Genomic DNA, 18,674 nt, shown 5'->3' with positions numbered 1-18,674 from the left:
AACTATTGCTAGGCCCACCTCCCATTCTTACCTCCCGCTAGCTTCGTTACTTACAATTTGTAGAAGGAAGCCCAGCATTTTTCTGCCTGAAAGTGCCTTTCTTTTGCTGGTTCCCCACTGCTCTGACCGGGGGAAGATCCGGATTCAGACTTACAAATGCGAGGCAAGCAAGCCACTTTAACAGCAATGGGAATGTATCAGTTAGGATTATACTCAGTTGCAAATAACAAAAGAAAAAAAATGACTTACGATAGAAATTTATTTCTCTCTTTGTGAAAACTAAGTCGCAAAGTAGGCAGTTCAAGGCTGCTCTACCATCCTCAGCACTTGGTTTCTAATCGTAAGATCACCTCATTATGGTCCACATTCCAGACAGTGGGGAGGGAAAAGAGAAGAAAGGTACACTATTTTCCTTTTGAGAAGACTACCTGGAAAGTCTGGCACGTTTGTGTTTACATCTCATTAGCCAAAGCATCGTCACATGGCCAAACTGGGACATGTAGTTTTCTAACTGGGCACAATGTGCCCCTAAAAATAGGTGCTCTGTTATTTTTTGTTTTGTTTTTGTTTTGCGGTATGCAGGCCTCTCACTGTTGTGGCCTCTCTCGTTGCGGAGCACAGGCTCCGGGTGCACAGGCTCAGCGGCCATGGCTCACGGGCCCAGCCGCTCCACGGCATGTGGGATCTTCCCGGACCGGGGCACGAACCAATATCCCCTGCATCGGCAGGCGGACTCTCAACCACTGCGCCACCAGGGAAGCCCGGTGCTCTGTTGTTAAAAAGAATGGGGGGAAAAAAAAAAAAAAAAAAAAAAGAATGGTGGAATGAGTACTGGAAGGTAACCAGCTGTCTTTTTCATGGGTGGTATTTAAAACCATGAGAAAGGCCCCCAGGAACAAACCCTGAGAAAGTTCAGACTCATGAGGTAAAACAGTGGAAGAGGAGCCAGCAAAGGAAACTGAGAAGCAGGGGTTGTGAGACAGGAGAAAACTCAAGCCGGCATGATGTCACAGACACCTAGATAAAATGTTTCCAGGGGGGAGTGGTCAATTGTGACAAATCCCGCTGAGAAATGAAGAAAGATAAGAACAGAAATGACCGCTGGATTTGGCAATACCAAAGAGTCCCATAAGGAGGAGAAATGTTTCTCCTCAAGGAGGAAGGAGATTTGATGCTGGATGGCTAAACAACAATTAACTTCTGTATATTGGACAGAGTAGGCTAGGTTTTGCTGTGGTAACAACTCATATCTCAATGCCTTAACACATTGATATATTTTCCCCACTCATACAAAGCCTGCTATGAGGCAAGGCAGTCTCTGGGTCACTCAGAAGTCTGGGCTGTACCACCTCAACCCAAGGCTTTCAGGATTGCCTCAATAGGGGAAAGAGAGCTGGAGGGTTGTGCACCATCAATTCAATACTTCAGCCTGGAAATGACACGTGTTACTTCCACTCACAGACTACTAGGCAGAAAATGTCATACAGGCCCAGTTTAATTGCAAAGGAGGCTGGGAAATGTAGAGGGGGGTGAGGCATGGACTATTTAGTAAGTGATGTTATCTCAGCCACAGTTCCCTATAATCACTGTTGACTTTGTTCTCAGTGCCCAATGTCCTGAGCGGTTGCAGAGCCCCCTTCGAGGAGCTGTGTGCCTGTGATATGGATGAAAGATGGGGGAGAAGTCTGCCTTGTTCCTTGGGTCAGATTATGCTGAAGGAGATGGGGACCCCTGATTCCAGGCAGACCCAGCTGGCTTTGAGATGCCTCCTCTTGTGCAGCTGACAGAAACAGCTGTCAGAATCCTAGCTTGCTGAAAAGCTCAATGCACCGAATGTTTGCTTTTCTTGGCTCTGGTTCCCAAACAAACTCTGCCTCAGCTCAAAGCTGCCACCATCAGTGCTTTGGCAGAAAACTGACCTCTCATAAATGCCACTGGACTTTGCTATGGCCCCATTTCTCCTGGGTTTTGTCTCCTGAATCCATCACCCGTGAATCAAGGGACTAAAGCAATTCCTCCCACTTTTTCCTCTGTGTCTCCACTTGATACAAGCTGAGCAGTGACTCAGGGAGATGACATGAGAGAGAAGGATTCTCACTTATCTATTCACTCATTCAGTAAACATTTATTATACTTACTTTGTGGAAGGCTCTTTGCCAGGCACTATGGTCATAGAGATGAAGCACAGTCCAATAGGGGTTGCAGACAAGAAAGCAGGTCATTGGGATACTAAGTGATAAGGTCATGTACAAAAAGCTGTGACAGGCCAGAGGAGGGCATGGTAAGCCTTGCTGAGGGTGGTGAGGGATGGCTGTTCTGAAGAAGAGCCCTTTGGATTGGGTCTCAAAGGATGAGTTAGAGTTGACAAGTTGTAAGAAAGAGAAAGGACATTCCTAACTGAGGGAGCCTGAAAGAAAGGCATAGCGGTACAAAGGCTGGATCAGCCTGAGGAAGTGTGAGCAACAGGGTGTGACAGGAATAGAGAATGTTTGAAAGCCTGTGTGAGAGAAGAGAAAATGGAAAGGTTCTGTATTGTGACTCCATTGGATGCAAGGAAAAGCAGCGCAACGTAAACTAGCCTAGGCCAAAAAAGTGATTTGGGGCTCATGTAACCCTTTGAGACAAGTACTACAGCTACTGAGCCCTTGGCCATGGGGGATGGGATGCCATGATTGGAACGTATGGCTGGACCAGGGGAAAGGGCAATTCTTATGTTTTCACAAGAAGGGAGGGGTCAAACATGAGCAGGTAAAATATGAAGTGTTCACCAGAGGTAGGCTGGGGCCAGGTCACCAGGAGCCTTGAATGCCAGCCTGAGAACTCCAGCCTTTATTCTGGAGTAGGGCGCTGTGGAGACATTCTGATCAAGGAGAGCCATGTGTACAATGGAGGTGGTCTGGAAAGCCTGCTCTTTCTTTCCTTGAGGCTCTACTTTTAGGCTTTCTCTTGCCTTTCCAGGTTGCTTTGAAAGCTAATTTTGGTCAGATGTCACCTGAATACTGCTGGGCCCCAGCTCCTTCCTCTGGCCTCAGGAGTGATCTACCTGTTGTTACCCCTAATTATTCCCTCTGGATCAGAATGGTGAATGCCACTGGCCTAGTCAGGCTGATCTGGGTGGCCTCCTATCTCCTAGGTTTCCTGGCCCTTCCCCCTCCCTACCTGCCTCAGTGAATGGCCTCCCCATCCACCTGGAAGTCCTCCTGCCTCTGACCTGTCCTCCAAGCCCCATATCCAAGTCTTATTTACTCCAAAGTGCTTATGGAACCTCACTCTGGTTCAGGCCTCAACATCTCTCTTGCCTGGACTTTGGCCCCAGCTCCCCTCAATTGGTGTCTTTTGTGAAATCATCTGCTCATGTCAACCCCTCCACAAAAAACTTTCTACAGTTCCCACTGCCAGCCTCATCTCCTTCCATGCATCTTGCTTCTTTGCAAATGCTAGTCCCTCTGCTTGTAATCCCATGCATAATTCCAGGTTCATTTCCATGGTCACCACCTCCCTTTCTACTTTCAGACTCACCTCCCTCCCTCTCTTGTGTCCCCAGGGCATGATGTAGATAACACCAGTGTCACACCTATTACTAGGATGACCACATGATTTACTGTCCAAACCCAGGACACTTTTGAGAATGAAAGAGAATGCTATTATCAATTGCCCTGGTTCAACAGGTGTCGATCAGTCTGTTCCGGGCAAACGAGAAGGTACGGTTATCCACCTACACCCAACATTGTCATAAAACCTGGCACGTGGTGCTTTCATATCTCTCAGCCCAAGAATGTTATCCCCATTTTTAAGATAAGGAGGTGAAGCCTCAGAGAGAGAAGAGACTTGTGGTCACACAGCCAGAAGGCAGCAAAGCTGGCCCTGGAGGTCAATCATATTTCAAATCCTGAACTCTTCTGACTCTAGAGGTTGGTATGGGCCACCACCCCTGACTCCCCAGTACCTCAGAGTCTTACTGTCTAGGTTAGTCATGTGTGGTCCCCCCTCCCCAGATGTAGGGGGAAGGTAGAAATGCAGTCTTACTCATCTTGTGCACTGGTCCCCCCCAGCACCTGGTGTAGAGAAGGTCTCAGGGTGGGTTTGTTGGATAGATGACTTCTTGAGGCTAGAGCTGTGTGTTTCATCTTAAAATCTGAGCCCCTTTTCCACACCTAGTACAGTACTTGCTGTGCATCTGTTCCTTCAGTTAACACTTATTAAGCACCTACTATGTGCCTGGTACGGTGCTGGTGATACAGCAATGAGCAGAATAGATAAGGTCCCTGTTCTCATGGAGCTCACTTACAGTCCAGTGGAAAAAACTGTACAAAAACAATCACAAATAAACATAGTTACAAATCAGGAAAAACACTGGGTACTGAGTTTTAAGAACTATTTTGGAGGTAAATTTAATAGGTTTTTGTCATAGATTTGATGGAGGACAGTGAGACAGATGGCTTTTGGGCTTCTTGCCTGAAACAGAGATGAAGACAAAAAGAAGGCGCAGTTTGGAGAGAGAAAAATGTCGGTTTGGATTTGTGGAGGCTGGAAGTGTCTGTGGGATTTGTTTTAATCTTTGCCGCCTGGTTAATTGATTTACCCCAAATTGCAACATTGCGGCCAGTAATAGAAACCTGTTTCAGCCAGTCTAAACAAAGCTGGCCTCCAGCTAGCATGGTAGTAAGAGGGGCAGATGTGGGAAGGCGGGAGAGAAGCAGAGAAGGGATGTGCTCACGGAGACAATAATCAGACCTCCCAAGATGCAGTGAGGACCGTGGCGACCAGCCAGGCAGCAGGCTGCGTTACACCCCGCGGAGGGAGCAGCATCCCCACCCTACCCTCCTCCGCAAGAGACCAGCACACCCTGGAGCCCTCGAACGAGGGGAGGGCGCTGCTTCGTGCCTGGAAACCCAAGCAGCCCGGGTGGCTCCGCTGCGGGACCTGCCAATCGGACTGTGCCTAGTGGCGGCACCACGTGACCAGCCTCCCCATCTCCTCCCCTCCTCGCCTTCTGGGGGAGACTGGCATCCCCGCCATCCTGCCACCCCCGCTTTCCCGCCCCCGCCCCTCGCGTGCCGCAGCCGCGCGGGAGTGGGCTCCGGCGAGGGGCCGGGATTCCGCCGCAGTCCGCTGCGGCGCGGGGGAGGGGCGGGGAGGCGAGTGAGCTGCAGCCGCAGCGCACGCAGTGTTTTCCGTCAAGGTCAAGCATACCCACTCCAGGGCAAGGCTGCCTCCGGAATCCGTCCCAGCCATTACTACTGCCGCTGCCACGCAGTCAGGCCACAGCATCCCTGGCCCTCCTGGACCACTGCCCCAGCCTGTCGCTGGGCTTCCTGCAGGGACAGCGGGGGACAGGAGGGTTTCAATCTATCCTGCCCCACGAGCTTCCCAGCCACTTTTGTCTTACGGCACACCTCATGATGTGTCGCCCTGCTTTAAACTCCACACTGGCTCCCAATAGCCCTATAGGAGAGCATTAAGGCCCTTCATAACCAAGTTCCAGCTTAACCCTTTCCAGTCCCACTGCTCTCTTGCACCAGAGACCCAGTCCCTCTGGACCTCTTGCCCATCCAGGAACAGCCATCACTTTCATACTCGTGACTATACTCGCTGTACTTTTTGCCTAGAGTGCCCTTTGCAAACCTAGCACATTAATAGACCCAACTTTATTATAATAAAATTCGATGGGGGGTGGGAACTGCTGCTGAAATGCTTTTCAGCAAAGGTCACAAATTTGAAAGATTACAGGGGTCAAACAGGAGAAATAAATAGGGCCAGTGGGCAGGGGCATAAGAAGAACCTAGCTAGAGGGCAGGGACTCTGCTGTCCATTGAGGCCAGCATGCTTCTTGCGGGGACTGTGGGTCCTATGACGCCAGATATTGTGAGTGTACAGGAAAAGCCACAAATCCAGATTTTTATGTGTAATTGCTCACTTTTTAAATATTGATTTGATTTTTTAAACATCCTGTGGACCAGATGCAGCTCATAGACCCTCAGTGTGTGACCTCTTCTCTTTAGGAAAGAGGATGGCTTTCACTGGGAAAATACTTTGAAAAATTGTTTAAGGTGAAGGTGTGGTCTTGAAGCTCCCAGAGGCAGCTGTTGTGGAGGCAAAAAAGAAGAGGAATTGGATTTGAATTTGTTCTTAAAACGACTCTAGACGTTTTAAGCTACTGAGGACTCAGAGAATCTACCAGAAACTGGAGGCCTGGGTTTGGGAAATGGGTAGGAACCGAGGCGGGGGGAGGGCAGAGGCAGTAGAAAGCCAGCCAGGACACCTACCCACCAGCATCAACTGCTGTGAATGATGGCAAACATTTCCTCATTCATGGGGTCTACATGAAGGCCAGGGAGGGGCCCTGTTGTACTTGGACTTGCAGGGGGTGAGGGAGAGTGTGAGGGGGTGACTGGAGACGGGAGGGGAAGCCAGCCCCCCAACCCCTAAGGCTTCACACAGTGGGATAATGCCTGGAAGGGAAATTGGAGAGCTCCTTAGGAAGAGAGAGTAGAGACAGTAGCCATATGGCAGATATCCATGGCCAGGAGACAGGAGCTGGCCACAGCTGAGGGGGTGGGAACAGTGTAGAGGGAAGCAGAAGAGCTGCTGATGCTGTCTTGGGAACCAGTGTATTTTTAGTTCACCCTGAGGTCTTTTGTAATTGTGATGTGGTCTCTTCCTCTGTCTCCCATTCCTGGAAATCTTCAAAAAAGTCTTCTATACTCACTGAAGCTGCCCCGACTGGGGTGTTTGTGAAAATGGCTGAAGGGGCCAAGCTTTACATCTGTTTTGGCATAGTGCTGATCAAAGACAGTACAGGCTGAATCAGGAGCTGGACCACGAGATATCAAATCTCCCAAGAATTGGGGCTTCCCTGGTGGCGCAGTGGTTGGGAGTCCGCCTGCTGATGCAGGGGACACGGGTTCGTGCCCCGGTCTGGGAAGATCCCACATGCCGCAGAGCTGCTAGGCCCGTGAGTCATGGCCGCTGAGCCTGCGCGTCCGGAGCCTGTGCTCCGCAACAGGAGAGGCCACAACATTGAGAAGCCAGCGTACTGCAAAAAAAAAAAAAAAAAAAAAAAAAATCTCCCAAGAATTCGCAGTCATTTTGGTGAGGGTTTTGGAATGAGTGCTTGGGCTCATCCCATGATCTCAAGGGGTCAGGAGGCCCCTGGCTGACATCTAGGTTACAGTAATAAAGAACCAGCTATAATTTACTAAGTGCTTACTTGTGCCAGACATTGTGCAAATACATATATTACCTCTGTTATCCCCACAGTGAGTGTATGAGAGAGATATTATTATCATAATCCCCATTTTACAGATGAAGAAATTAAAGCCCAGAGAGGTGCAGTAACTTGCCCAAAGCCACAGAGATAGAAAATAGTGGACTGGACTCACTCTCCAGCCGATTGCCCCCAGCAGAAGAAATAATCATCTTCTCTGGAGTTTTCCTGGACAGCACTTACTATGTAGAGTTATAATTATTAACTTGCATGTCTGTCCTTCCCACTCATCTATAAGGGGACAGGAGCCAAGCTGCTAATTTCAAGTGCCTGGCTCACAGTGGGTATTGAGTACATGTTAAATCAATTAGTTTAAGGAAGGCCAAAAGCAGCACCTCAAGTCTCAGGTCTTTGTGCCCTTGGACAAGTCATTCACCCTCTCTAGGCCTCAGTTTTCTTGTCTGTGGAATGGGAATTATAGATCTCACAGGATTATCGTGAGATTTAAATGAGACCAGGTCATGGAATTTCTGTAAATTTCCATTCAACCAGCAGCTGTTGTTGCTGCTATAAAGATGATGATGATGATGACGACAATGACATGACGATGCCTGAGAAAGGAGCAGGGGAAAGAAACCAGGATCCAGAAATTCCGGAACTGTATCAGTTCAAACAGGGAGGCCCAGCCAGTGTGCGGCGTTTCCAAGACTACTGTGTCTTCATTCATTCATCATTGCTGGAACACCTACTATGTGCCATCGCTTGATCATTCAAAACTCCGCAGAACAGAAACTCAAATTATCCTCATTTTTCAAGTGAAAACAATGAGGTAAGATATATGACGTGACTTCCTCAAAGGGAACCCAGCGACAGTGGCAGAGGCAGCATTTGAACCTAGATCTGTGTGGTCCTAAAATCCTTGATCTTTCTGCTTTTGATTCCACAGCTTCTTCAATCTTCACTCAATTCACCAGAACATTTATCAAGCATCAACTAAGTGCTAGGCCTTCTGCATGGGTAGGGGATACAAGGCCCAGACTGAAAGCCATTTCTAGGTCAAGCTGGTGAGGCAGGCAACTCAGCGGACATTTCCAATTCAGTGTGATAAGCTCTGTGCTATGTGAAGTGTGGGTGATACGAGAGTGTGCCATTGCCTTAGACTTGCCTTTCTCTTGGGTCTGTGGACCCCAGGTACATCTCAAACTTGCCAAGTGGTTCCCTTCAAGTCCACCTCTCTGGGGTGGAGGGGGTTTTTCAGTGGGGACCAAACAATAACCAACAGTCCTCTCCATAAGAAACCCTCCCAGGGCTTCCCTGATGGTGCAGTGGTTAAGAATCTGCCTGCCAATGCTGGGGACATGGGTTCGAGCCCTGGCCCAGGAAGATCCTACATGCCGCGGAGCAACTAAGCCCATGCACCACAACTACTGAGCTTATGCTCTAGAGCCCTCGAGCCACAACTGCTGAGCCTGCATGCTGCAACTACTGAAGCCCATGCGCCTAGAGCCCGTACTCTGCAACAAGAGAAGCCAGTGCAGTGAGAAGCCCGTGCACTGCAACAAAGAGTAGCCCCGACTCACCGCAACTAGAGAAAGCCCGCGCGCAGCAACAAAGACCCAACGCAGCTAAAAAAATAAATCAGTAAAATAAATAAATTAAGAATTTAAGAAAAAAGAAAAGAAATCCCTTCCAACCAGCCTCTCCTCTCTCTTCATCTCTGTCTCTGTTTCTCTCACAGACACACACACACTCCATGATGACCAGAGGTGGGTGATGGGGTAATGCTGGTAGAACTGGTTTCTCCATCCTTTGGCATGCTCTGCCTGGGTGGTCCATGGTTCATGGCATTTGTTATCTGCCAAAACAACAGGGACATCCTGTTACACATTCATTAAAAAGAAATCAGGGAGGAAAGTCACCCAATCAATAGTGATTATCTCTGGGTGGTGAAGTTATGTGTAATACCTATTTCCTTCTTTTTACTTCTTTGCTTAAAATTTTTTTTCTAGCATGGATTTATTACTTTTGTAATCAGTAAAACTATTTTAACAGTTATTTGTGGCCTCACAGATGTGGGAGAAGGTCTATGAGAAGCAGTCTCAGAAGGGGCTTTGTCCTGAGCACAGCAGGACTGGACAAGGCAGCACACAGGAGAGGTGAGGAAGTGAGAGGTCATCGAGGATTAAAAACAAAAGCCACCATTCCTGAAGGCTTGCTCTGAGCCTAGGTCCTTCCTGGCCTTGATGTGTGTTTCTCAGTTAACCCTCAAAACCAGTTTAGGAGATAAGCTATTATTTCACAGCTGAGGAAACCAAGGGCCCATTTTATAGAAAAAGAAACCAAGACTCAGAGAGGGTCCATTACATGCCTAGGAACGCACAGCTAGAAAGTGATGGAGGCAGGACTTGAATCCAGGTCTGTGTGTTTTTAACTTATGGACTTAGTGGCTATTCCAAGGCCTCCCGGTTGCACAGGGCTTACGTATTCCCAGCTCCTCACACATACTCATTGATACTAGTACAATGCAGAGGGGCAGGTGAGATAAAGATCGTTGTCCCATTTTCCAAAATGAGAAAATTAAGACCACAGAGGAGATTTGCTCAGCACGGAGCTGAGAAGTGGTAGCACTCCTAGAATCCTCCTTTCTCTCTTCTGCTACCTTCTTCTGCCTACTGCAGGGGCTTCCTTTGTGAAACAAATGACTCAAGGTAAAGTGCTGGCTGGACTTCCCCTTTCTCAAAACACAGGAAGTCTGTGTTGTTTGCCTTTGTGAGAGAATAATTTCAGGTCAGTTACAATACAGGCCACATAGAGGATTGGGTCCTGGGGTGGGGGTGGCAGGCAGGGCTCCCTGCGACCTGGGCTGCCTGGAGACACCTGTATTTTTTCCTTCCTGAGGTTCGTGTCAGTGTGTCTGCCCAGGCTTGAAGTCACACCCCAGATAGCTGACAGAACTATTATGGAATTTAGAAAAATGAGCCCATGAGGAGAGAAGGGGGGGACCCTTCAATAACAATAATAGTAAGAGTGATGATGATGACGGCAGCCCACATTTATGGTACAATAACCTTTGTACCAGGCACTGTGCTCAGTGGCTTACACATGTGAACTCATCTGAGCCTCGTTAACAGCCCTAGGAAGAAGATTCTATAGCTTTGGAACCAAATAAAATTGAATTCTAATCACAGCCATGCTGCTTCCCAGCTGTGTGACCTCAGGGACATTATGGACATTCATTCAACGAATATTTTTGAGCCCCTACTATGTGCCATACTTTGTTCAGTGAACAGAACAAAGATCCGCACTCTCACGGTGCTTAACGAGGGAAAGCAGACAACTTGTAAACATAATAAGTAAGTTATGTGGGAAGGTGATAAGGGCTAAGCAGGGTAAGGAGGTCAGGGAGTGCTGAAGGTGGAGGAGGAGAAGAAGGATGCAGCGGTTAAGCGGTGGTGTCAGGGAAGCGAGCCTGCAGAGCATCCCTGGTGCGTGCTGCCCTATCCGTGCCGTGTACTTGCACTCTGGGGGTGTTGTTTTTCGCTGTATAGCCTCTCAGCCTGATTCTCTGGCCCTTTTCTGCGAGGTGACCTTTGCAATTGAGAAAGCTAACTGATCCAGTGCTGAGTGCCCACTTCTAGGCCTGGTACTTTACATTCATTTTTTCATTTGCTCCTTATCCAGACGTGAGAGGTAGAAATGATGAATCCCACTTTATAGATGAGGCAACCAACTCAGAGAGGTGGAGTGACCTAAGGTCACATAGCCAATGAGTGGCAGAGCCAGGGTTTGGGCCCAGGTGTGTCTCCAGATTACTCCCTTAAGGTGCCTCTCAGTGGTGATGAAAAGGCCCCGGCAGGCTTTTCTCCTCCAGCACTTGCTGCTGTGTGTGCTGACAGCCCACAGCTCAGCTCTGCCTAGAGAGAAGGAGTCATGTAAATCTGTCCCTAAGCTAGAAAGATAGACAAGTTTGGGCTGCCTGGGAGGACCTCTAGGACCTGGAAGGGAACTGACTGTGCCTCGCCTGGGTCAGTGCTTCAGAAGGAGAAGCCTTTCTCCCTACCGCCCCATAAGCCAGAGACTTTTCTCTCTGAGATCTGAGCCCAGTTGTCACTGGGTGGCCTGATTCCCATGGAAGTGTGGAGATAGAAAACATCTGGGGCTGCTGCAGTTGCCAGGCAACAACCAACTACTCACTCACTTGACCAAGTCTTGGATCTGCGTCATTTTTTCATTTGCTCCTTATCCAGACCTGAGAGGTAGATATGATGAACCCCATTTTACAGATGAGGGAACCAACTCAGAGAGGTGGAGTGACCTGACTAAGCTCACATAGCCTTAGAGATTCTTGGATGCTGTCAGAGATTCTTGGATCTGAGACCTGGAGACTTCAATTCTGGTTCTGATTTTCTGTGTGGTCTTGGGCAAGTCCCTACCCCTTTCTGGGACTCAGTTTCCTATCCCTTGTATCAAGAGCAGTCAGACTGTCTAAGCTGCAATATGAATAGACACCAGGTGGTCAGAATCAAAGTGGGGCAGGGCCAGAGGCTCAGGGGCTGGTCATAGGTGAGGGAAGACTCAGTCCTCCTCCTTTCCATCCTGTCCCAGCCTGTCCTGGCCCTGGTTACCAGCTGAGGGCAAGGGACATTTCCCTTCCCACCCTGAACTATTTCAGGCTACCCAGACTCCATCCCAGGCCTACTCCTGCAGCTCAGTCTGGGAATCATCTTTGTACTCACAAGTTAGTGCAGCCACCGCCCACCCGTCATAACTCCCTGTGGGGAGTTTCCTCAGTTCCTGCCAAATGCAGCCACCCAGTTCTGGGTGTTTCCCTGAACACCCATCAGAGGACCTTCTGACGCTGTTTGCCGAGATTGCACTGGTGGTAAACCCTGAGGGTGGTGCATTCTGCAGAAATCAGCAGAGTTAACTCGTTCCACTTCACAACCATAACAAAAAATGACCACAGCTGCAACAGCAACAAATGCTTTATGTCCCTGATCTCATTTAATCCTCGTACAATCCACAGGGATGGGAACAAAGGCCTCATCTGTAAAACAGTTGAGGAAATGGAGCCTGAGAGAGGTGAAATGACTTGCCCCAGGTCCCAGTAAATGGTGGAGTCAGGACTCCCACTCAGAGCTGGTGCCAGTCTGGGATTTCAAACCACTGTAGGGCACTATTTCTCCATAGTCCCAGAGGGACTGTGTCAGGGCTGGAAGGGCTCAACCCACTTTACAGATGGACAGATCAAGGCCCAGAGAGACCTGACTTGTCCAAGATCACACAGCAAGTTGATGTCAGAACAGATTCTAGGACCACTCCCTGCAAAGCTTCACCACACTGTTCCAGAGAACAAAAAGTGCCCCAGGCATGAAGAAGAAACCCCAAATCTTAAGAAATCCCCAGCATTTTCTAGGAAGTAGAACTGTGCCTAGGGTTCACAGACAAGAACCTCTTAAAGGTCTCAGCGTTAGGGCAGAGAGTCCCAGGGTATCTTTGGGCAGCAAGGGGACTGTGGGTGTCACTCTCTTGGGTCTACAGAGGAGGTCTCAACTCTAGCCACTTACTGAGGTAGTTTGCATGCCTGGAATATTCTCCCGGTCAGTCCTCTTTGCTGGTTAATGTTCACCTGTCCCCCTGTCCTGCAGGTGTCAGTTCAATGTCACTTCCTCTGGGAGGACCTCCATGGGACCCCGTGTTCTTCCAACCGTAGTTTCTCATGGGTTCAGCTCTTTTCCATAATAATACTGCCCACAGTTTGCCCTGTGGATTCATATCCGAGGCATATTTAAATAATACGACCATATCCTCCAACCACTGACCTCCAAAGATGCAGCTCCAGAATTTGTATTATCCTCATAAAAACAAACTAATCTTTTAACATGCACTAAGATGATACATGCGTAATATAAAAGCAGATTGGAATCACCCTGCAGGTGCCAGGAGCACTCCCAAATTCTCTGCCCAACCTCAATTCATCCCTAGAGATGGGGTCTTTTTCTTAAAGGCAGAGCAGCTTCAATGTACAGATATCTCAAGACAGCCTTTCCTTTAGTTATTCCCTTCAGCTGAGTTCTCAGACCCAAGCATGCAAAAGAATTATTGTGCATTATAGGTAATTTAAGGGCTTTCAAATGTAATTTTGAATGATATATCCTTTCCTCCTGGGTGCTGACTTTAGAACTGAACCCCCTTCTGAGACACCCACACTATAATTATGAATTATGGTCCCACCCCCAGACCAGAAGCCCCATGAAGATCCATTTGGCTTACCTTTCATACCCATGTCTGGCACCAAGCTGGGCCCAGAGCAGGTACTCAGTAAATGTTTATTGAGGAAATGAATCACCTTTGCTTACTTGTGGAAGTAAGCCCAGAAGTGGTCTGGGTGGGTCTAGGTGGCTCCAGGTACTCTCACTCTTTGAGGCTGGATGCCACTGAGGCCACCGTATGCACCTGCTCCCCTGCATGCACAAGGCAGAAGCAGTGTGAGTGTGAACGTGGATGCGTGTGTATTTATTGGCTCACACATTTATGGAACAACTAGAGGCAGTTTTCTATTTTTGGCACATATTCATACCAGTTTCCTATAGCTTCTGTAACAAATTACAATAAATTTAGTGGCTTAAAACAAGACAATTTTATTATCTTATAGTTGGAGGTCAGAAGTCCAAAATGGGTCTTGCAGGGCTAAAATGGGTCTTGCAGGGGTTAAAATCAAGGTGTTGGCAGGGCTTGCATTTCTTCTGGAGGCTTTAGGAAAGAATCTGTTTCCTTGCTTTTTCATCTTCTAAAGCTGCATCCCTTGGCTTGTGGCCCTTCCTCCATCTTCAAAGGTAGCAGCGAAGCATCTTCCAGTCTCTCTCTGTGCTTGCCTTCTCTCTTATAAGCACCCTTGTGACTATATTGGGCCCACCCTGATAACCCAGGATGATCTCCCCATTTTAAGTTTCTTGATGTAGACACATCTGTGAAATCCCTTTTGCCATATAAGGTAACATTCACAGGTTCTGGGGATTAGGACCTGGTATCATTGGGTGGCCATTATTCAGCCTACCCTGCTCTATCGAACAAGATGCTCAATACGTGTTTGGTCAATTGCATCCTAAGAAAGGGAAGAACGACTGCCCCAGCAGAGAGCCCCCAACACGAGATCCTGAAGCTGTAAGAACTGAGAAATGCTGGGCAAGGTATAATCCAAAGCCCCTCCCACACGGAGGGAAGAACTGAATCATCACTCCCGCCTCCCCCGCAAGGCTTTGCTTTTTCTCGTCTCTGGAATACTGGTGACTCCTGCCCAGCCTCTTCCAGGATCAAAATTTTTATTTCTTTAATAACTTGAAGGAAAAATTTACAGGTTTACTACCAAATAAGAAAATCTTCTTTAAAAAATGTTATTGAAGTATAGTTGATTTACAATGTTATGTTAATTTCAAACAATAGAATCTTGATTTCTATTTATTAGTTACCTGAAAAAAAGAACTGATTGTTTTGGTTAAGTCTGAAATTTGAGTCAGAAAAACCTGGATTCAAATCTAGGCTCTGCCACTTGCTAGCTGTAAGCAGTAATTTTACCTCTGTGAGGAACATCGGATGTGTCTTGTTTTGTTTGTTTTTTGATCTGTAAAACGGGGCTGATAACAGAACCTCTACTGTAAGGCAGTTGTGACAAATGTATATTGTGGTTCTCAAAGTGTGGTTCCCAGACCAGCTGCGTTTAATCACCTGTGAATTAGCCCCACCCCTGACATACTGAATCAGAAACTCTTGGGGTGGGACCCAGCAATCTGTGTGGCAAGAGGCCTTCCAGAGGATTCTAGTGTAGCTAAAATTTGAAAGTCACTGGTATATATATCACCAGGCTCTTTATGCCTAACTCTCTCTCTCTCTCTATATATATATATAGTTATATTATAAACATTATATTTTATATTATATGATTATATTATACAACACACCATATATAATAACTGACATAATTTATATTATATATTGTATATAATTACATGTATTACAATGTATATTACATATAATGTACTAGGCATAAAGAGCCTGGCACACAATAGGCACTCAACAAACAATTCTCATTATTGTTATCACTATTGTTTACTATTGATAGTTCCAGCGTATTCCCTCTGAGATGTTGAGTTGGGGATGTATCTCTCTCCCGTCATATCTGACTAACATTGTACATATTAGGGAGGTCTCCTAATGCGATCTATGACCCACACAGCTACCCTTTAATGAGGTGGTCTTCCAGCCTCTCCTTGCTCACTATTTCTCCAGACAAGTTAAGCCCCCTGGTTGCCCTGCTCATACCTGCACGCCAATTGTGTGTGTATTGTGAAGACCTCTCCCCAGGTGCCTCTTCTCCAAGATCCCTCAACTGTGCTTAGGTCTCTCCCCAGCTGCAGGGCAGCTCTCCAGCTTGCCTGAGGCTCAGATGAGGTCTGACCAGCCCTGAGGCGGCAGGGGAGGTTTCCTTCTCCAATCTGGGGCCCCCGTTTCTACTTGTCTGCCCAGTGTTTGGCAGTTACTTCACTGAGATGACTCACCCTTGTCTGAGGTCAACCAATACCCCCAAGCCTTTTTCTCAGGAACTGCCTGAGCTCTGGTGGTTCAGGTCATTGAGTCCTTGACGAGTGCAATTCATTTCTTAAAAATAGCATTTACTTTCGAATTACAAAGGTAATTCATGCTTGATGCAGTAAGTTAGGAAAACACAGAGGGAAAATAATCACTGAAAATGGTTATTTTTAAAAGGACTGATTTTCAAAAAATGATACTATATTTTTGTAATCAAGGAAGAAAAAAACCCCACAGTCAAGCAATTTCCATTTCTGGGGGAAGAAAAAGAATAGGAGAAAACAAAACTAATCTGCCATAGGGAAATTTTGAATTCTAACATATACAGACATCTCGTCTCATACATAATTCAAATGCATAACAATGTAAACTCACCTCCCAGAGACTACCTTTGCTAATATTTTGGGTATAGCCTCCAGGCCTTTATAGTTAACATTTGGTATTTTTAAACTTAAATCTAGGTCTAAACTTGGAGATAGACCTGGTTCAGATTCTGGCTTTTTTGAAATTTATTGGTTGTATCACTTTGGACAATTTATGTAAACTCTTGAAGCCTCAGTCTCCTCATGTGTAAAATGAAGGTGATAATATCTACTTCCCAAGACTGTAGTAAAGATGAAAAGCAATGGAAATAAAACCGACAGTAAGAACCTGCAAAGAGCTTATATTTGGGTTGTTACTATTATTAACTTCACCTGGCCATCTATTGCTCCTTTCCTGATCCAGGTCAGATGCCACTCCCCTTTGTAGCCTTGCCTGGCTGCTCACACTTGAGGCTCCCTCCCCGTCTTGTTGCTGTCCTGCGCCCATCCTTCTGTTATAGCATCAGACACACGCTGCTGTGCCCCTTACACTATTTTTTTTTTTAATTAATTTATTTATTTTTGGCTGTCTTGGGTGTTCATGCTCCGCAAGGGCTTTCTCTAGTTGTGGTCAGAGGCACCTACTCTTCGTTGTGGTGCGCGGACTTCTCATTGCAGCTTCTCGTTGCGGAGCACGGGCTCTAGGCAGGCGGGCCTCAGTAGTTGTGGCGCAGGGGCCCAGTTGCTCTGCGGCATGTGGGGTCTTCCCATACCAGGGATCTACCCCATGACCCCTGCATTGGCAGGTGGATTCTTAACCACTGCACCATCAGGGAAGTCCCTCCTTACACTCTTAAACTCCTCCAGAGCAGAGACCATGTCCACCTTGTTCATTTCTGTGTCCCCAGAGTCCAGCAAAAGGCGTGACCCAGTGTGGCTGTCCGGAGAAGTCTAGTGAGAGAATTAGAAGGTTCTGGGATAAGAATTTGCTGATGGAGTGCACGAATGAACATCAGGGAGGTTGAATGCATGAATGGATGAGTGTATGAATGAGTCAGTAGCAGCAGGCATCGCCCACCAGCCAGACCCTCTTTCTCCTATGAGGAGCGAACCTTTCACCTCCCAAGGTGGGCCTCCTCAGGTAGAGGGGCGGGGCTCCCGCCTGGCCCCGCTGGGACGAGAGGCTCTGCCCCTTACACCTGGCGCACCGCTGGGGGCGGAGCCTTTCAAGTCCTCTGGTGCTTGGGGTGCAGGGGGCGGGGCGGGGTCAGGGCTGGAGGGGTCAGGGAAGCTAGAGGGGGCTGAAGGAACTGCCCGCGCCAAAGGGGGCGGGGCGAGAATCTCTGCAGATGAAAAGGTTTCCGCAGGCACAGCTCCCATAGTCTGCGGCGGCACCGGAGGCATGAGCTCTGGAAGGGCTCCCCGCCTAGAGAGCCGAGAAGCTGAGGCCTTAAGGGATGGGAGGCGGCAGCCCTGGTGTCAGGGTGCAAGCCTGGCAGGTGCTTCCCGCCGCCAAGTCTGACCCCAGCCAGTTAGTTAGTTCGCTTGCCGTGTGACCTTCCCTAAGTCAGGTCTCCTTTCCCGCTACGGTTTCCCCAACCCCGGGGGACCCTTCCGCTTTGGCGCTCTGCGAAGCTTAACTCTTTCCCAGGCAACCTCCAACATAACCTCCGAAAGCTAAACAAACTCAGAACGTGATCCTCGACACTACTGAGCAGACCCTTAGGAGGAGAAGGTTGCTCAGTCAGAGGGAAAAGTCGTTACTCAGAGCTCTTTCCTGCTTTCAGTTTCCTTACCTGTAAAAGGGCCATTGATAATAACTATTCCCACCCCCATGGGATGGCTGTGAGGATTAAGTGAGCTGTTGTGTGTGATGTCTGATGGCTTTGCAACAATGGGAGCGTGTTAGTCTGAGGCTAACCCAGCACACACCCTCAGTTGTGGCAGTAGCAGAGGCAAGGGGGCCTCCTGGGACATTCCTGAGCCTGGTGTGGCTACAGCTAGAGCAGCTAGTCTGGGTCCTCCATGTTGACAGCCTGGCTGGCCTCAGAGCCTGTGGCGAAGGGAGTTTTTAGAGAAGGAAATGGTTGTGGTGAGACAGGGTGATGGAGCAACTTCTCTCAGAGATCTGGGTGGAAAGCCCCTCGCTCCTGGTGTGCTTTCATGGTGGGATGTGGGGCAGGCACTGGGGCCCAGCCCATCCTCCATCACCGCCAGAAAGTACCTGGTGTTCGCCAAGTGGTGTGATAGGGTAGCAACATGTCTTAGCTCGTGGAGCCTCAGGCCAGCCCCTTGCCATCTCCGGGCCTCAGAACCTTCCTCTCCACAGAGAGGTTTCCCGTGGTCGCCCAGAGGCTGGTCCCACCACCAGTCGAGCCTCTATTATGCCAGTCCAAGGGACAGCCCAGGGAAATAGTTGGAGTTAGATCCTGATTTTCTGGGTGACATGGGAGGTTGTTCGTCCTCCCTGGATCTCAGTACGGAGGGTAAGATTGCATCTGGCTCCACAGTGGCATTATCTAGAACCGAAGATATAGTGGCCAAGACAAATATTTTGTAAACTCTGGGCTTGGGGACCT

Source organism: Aethalodelphis obliquidens, unplaced genomic scaffold (assembly GCF_003676395.1).
Source record: "Aethalodelphis obliquidens isolate GAN/ISIS:26980383/991018 unplaced genomic scaffold, ASM367639v1 scaffold9, whole genome shotgun sequence".
NCBI lineage: Eukaryota > Metazoa > Chordata > Mammalia > Artiodactyla > Delphinidae > Aethalodelphis > Aethalodelphis obliquidens.
Note: the sequence above shows the minus strand (reverse complement) of the source record.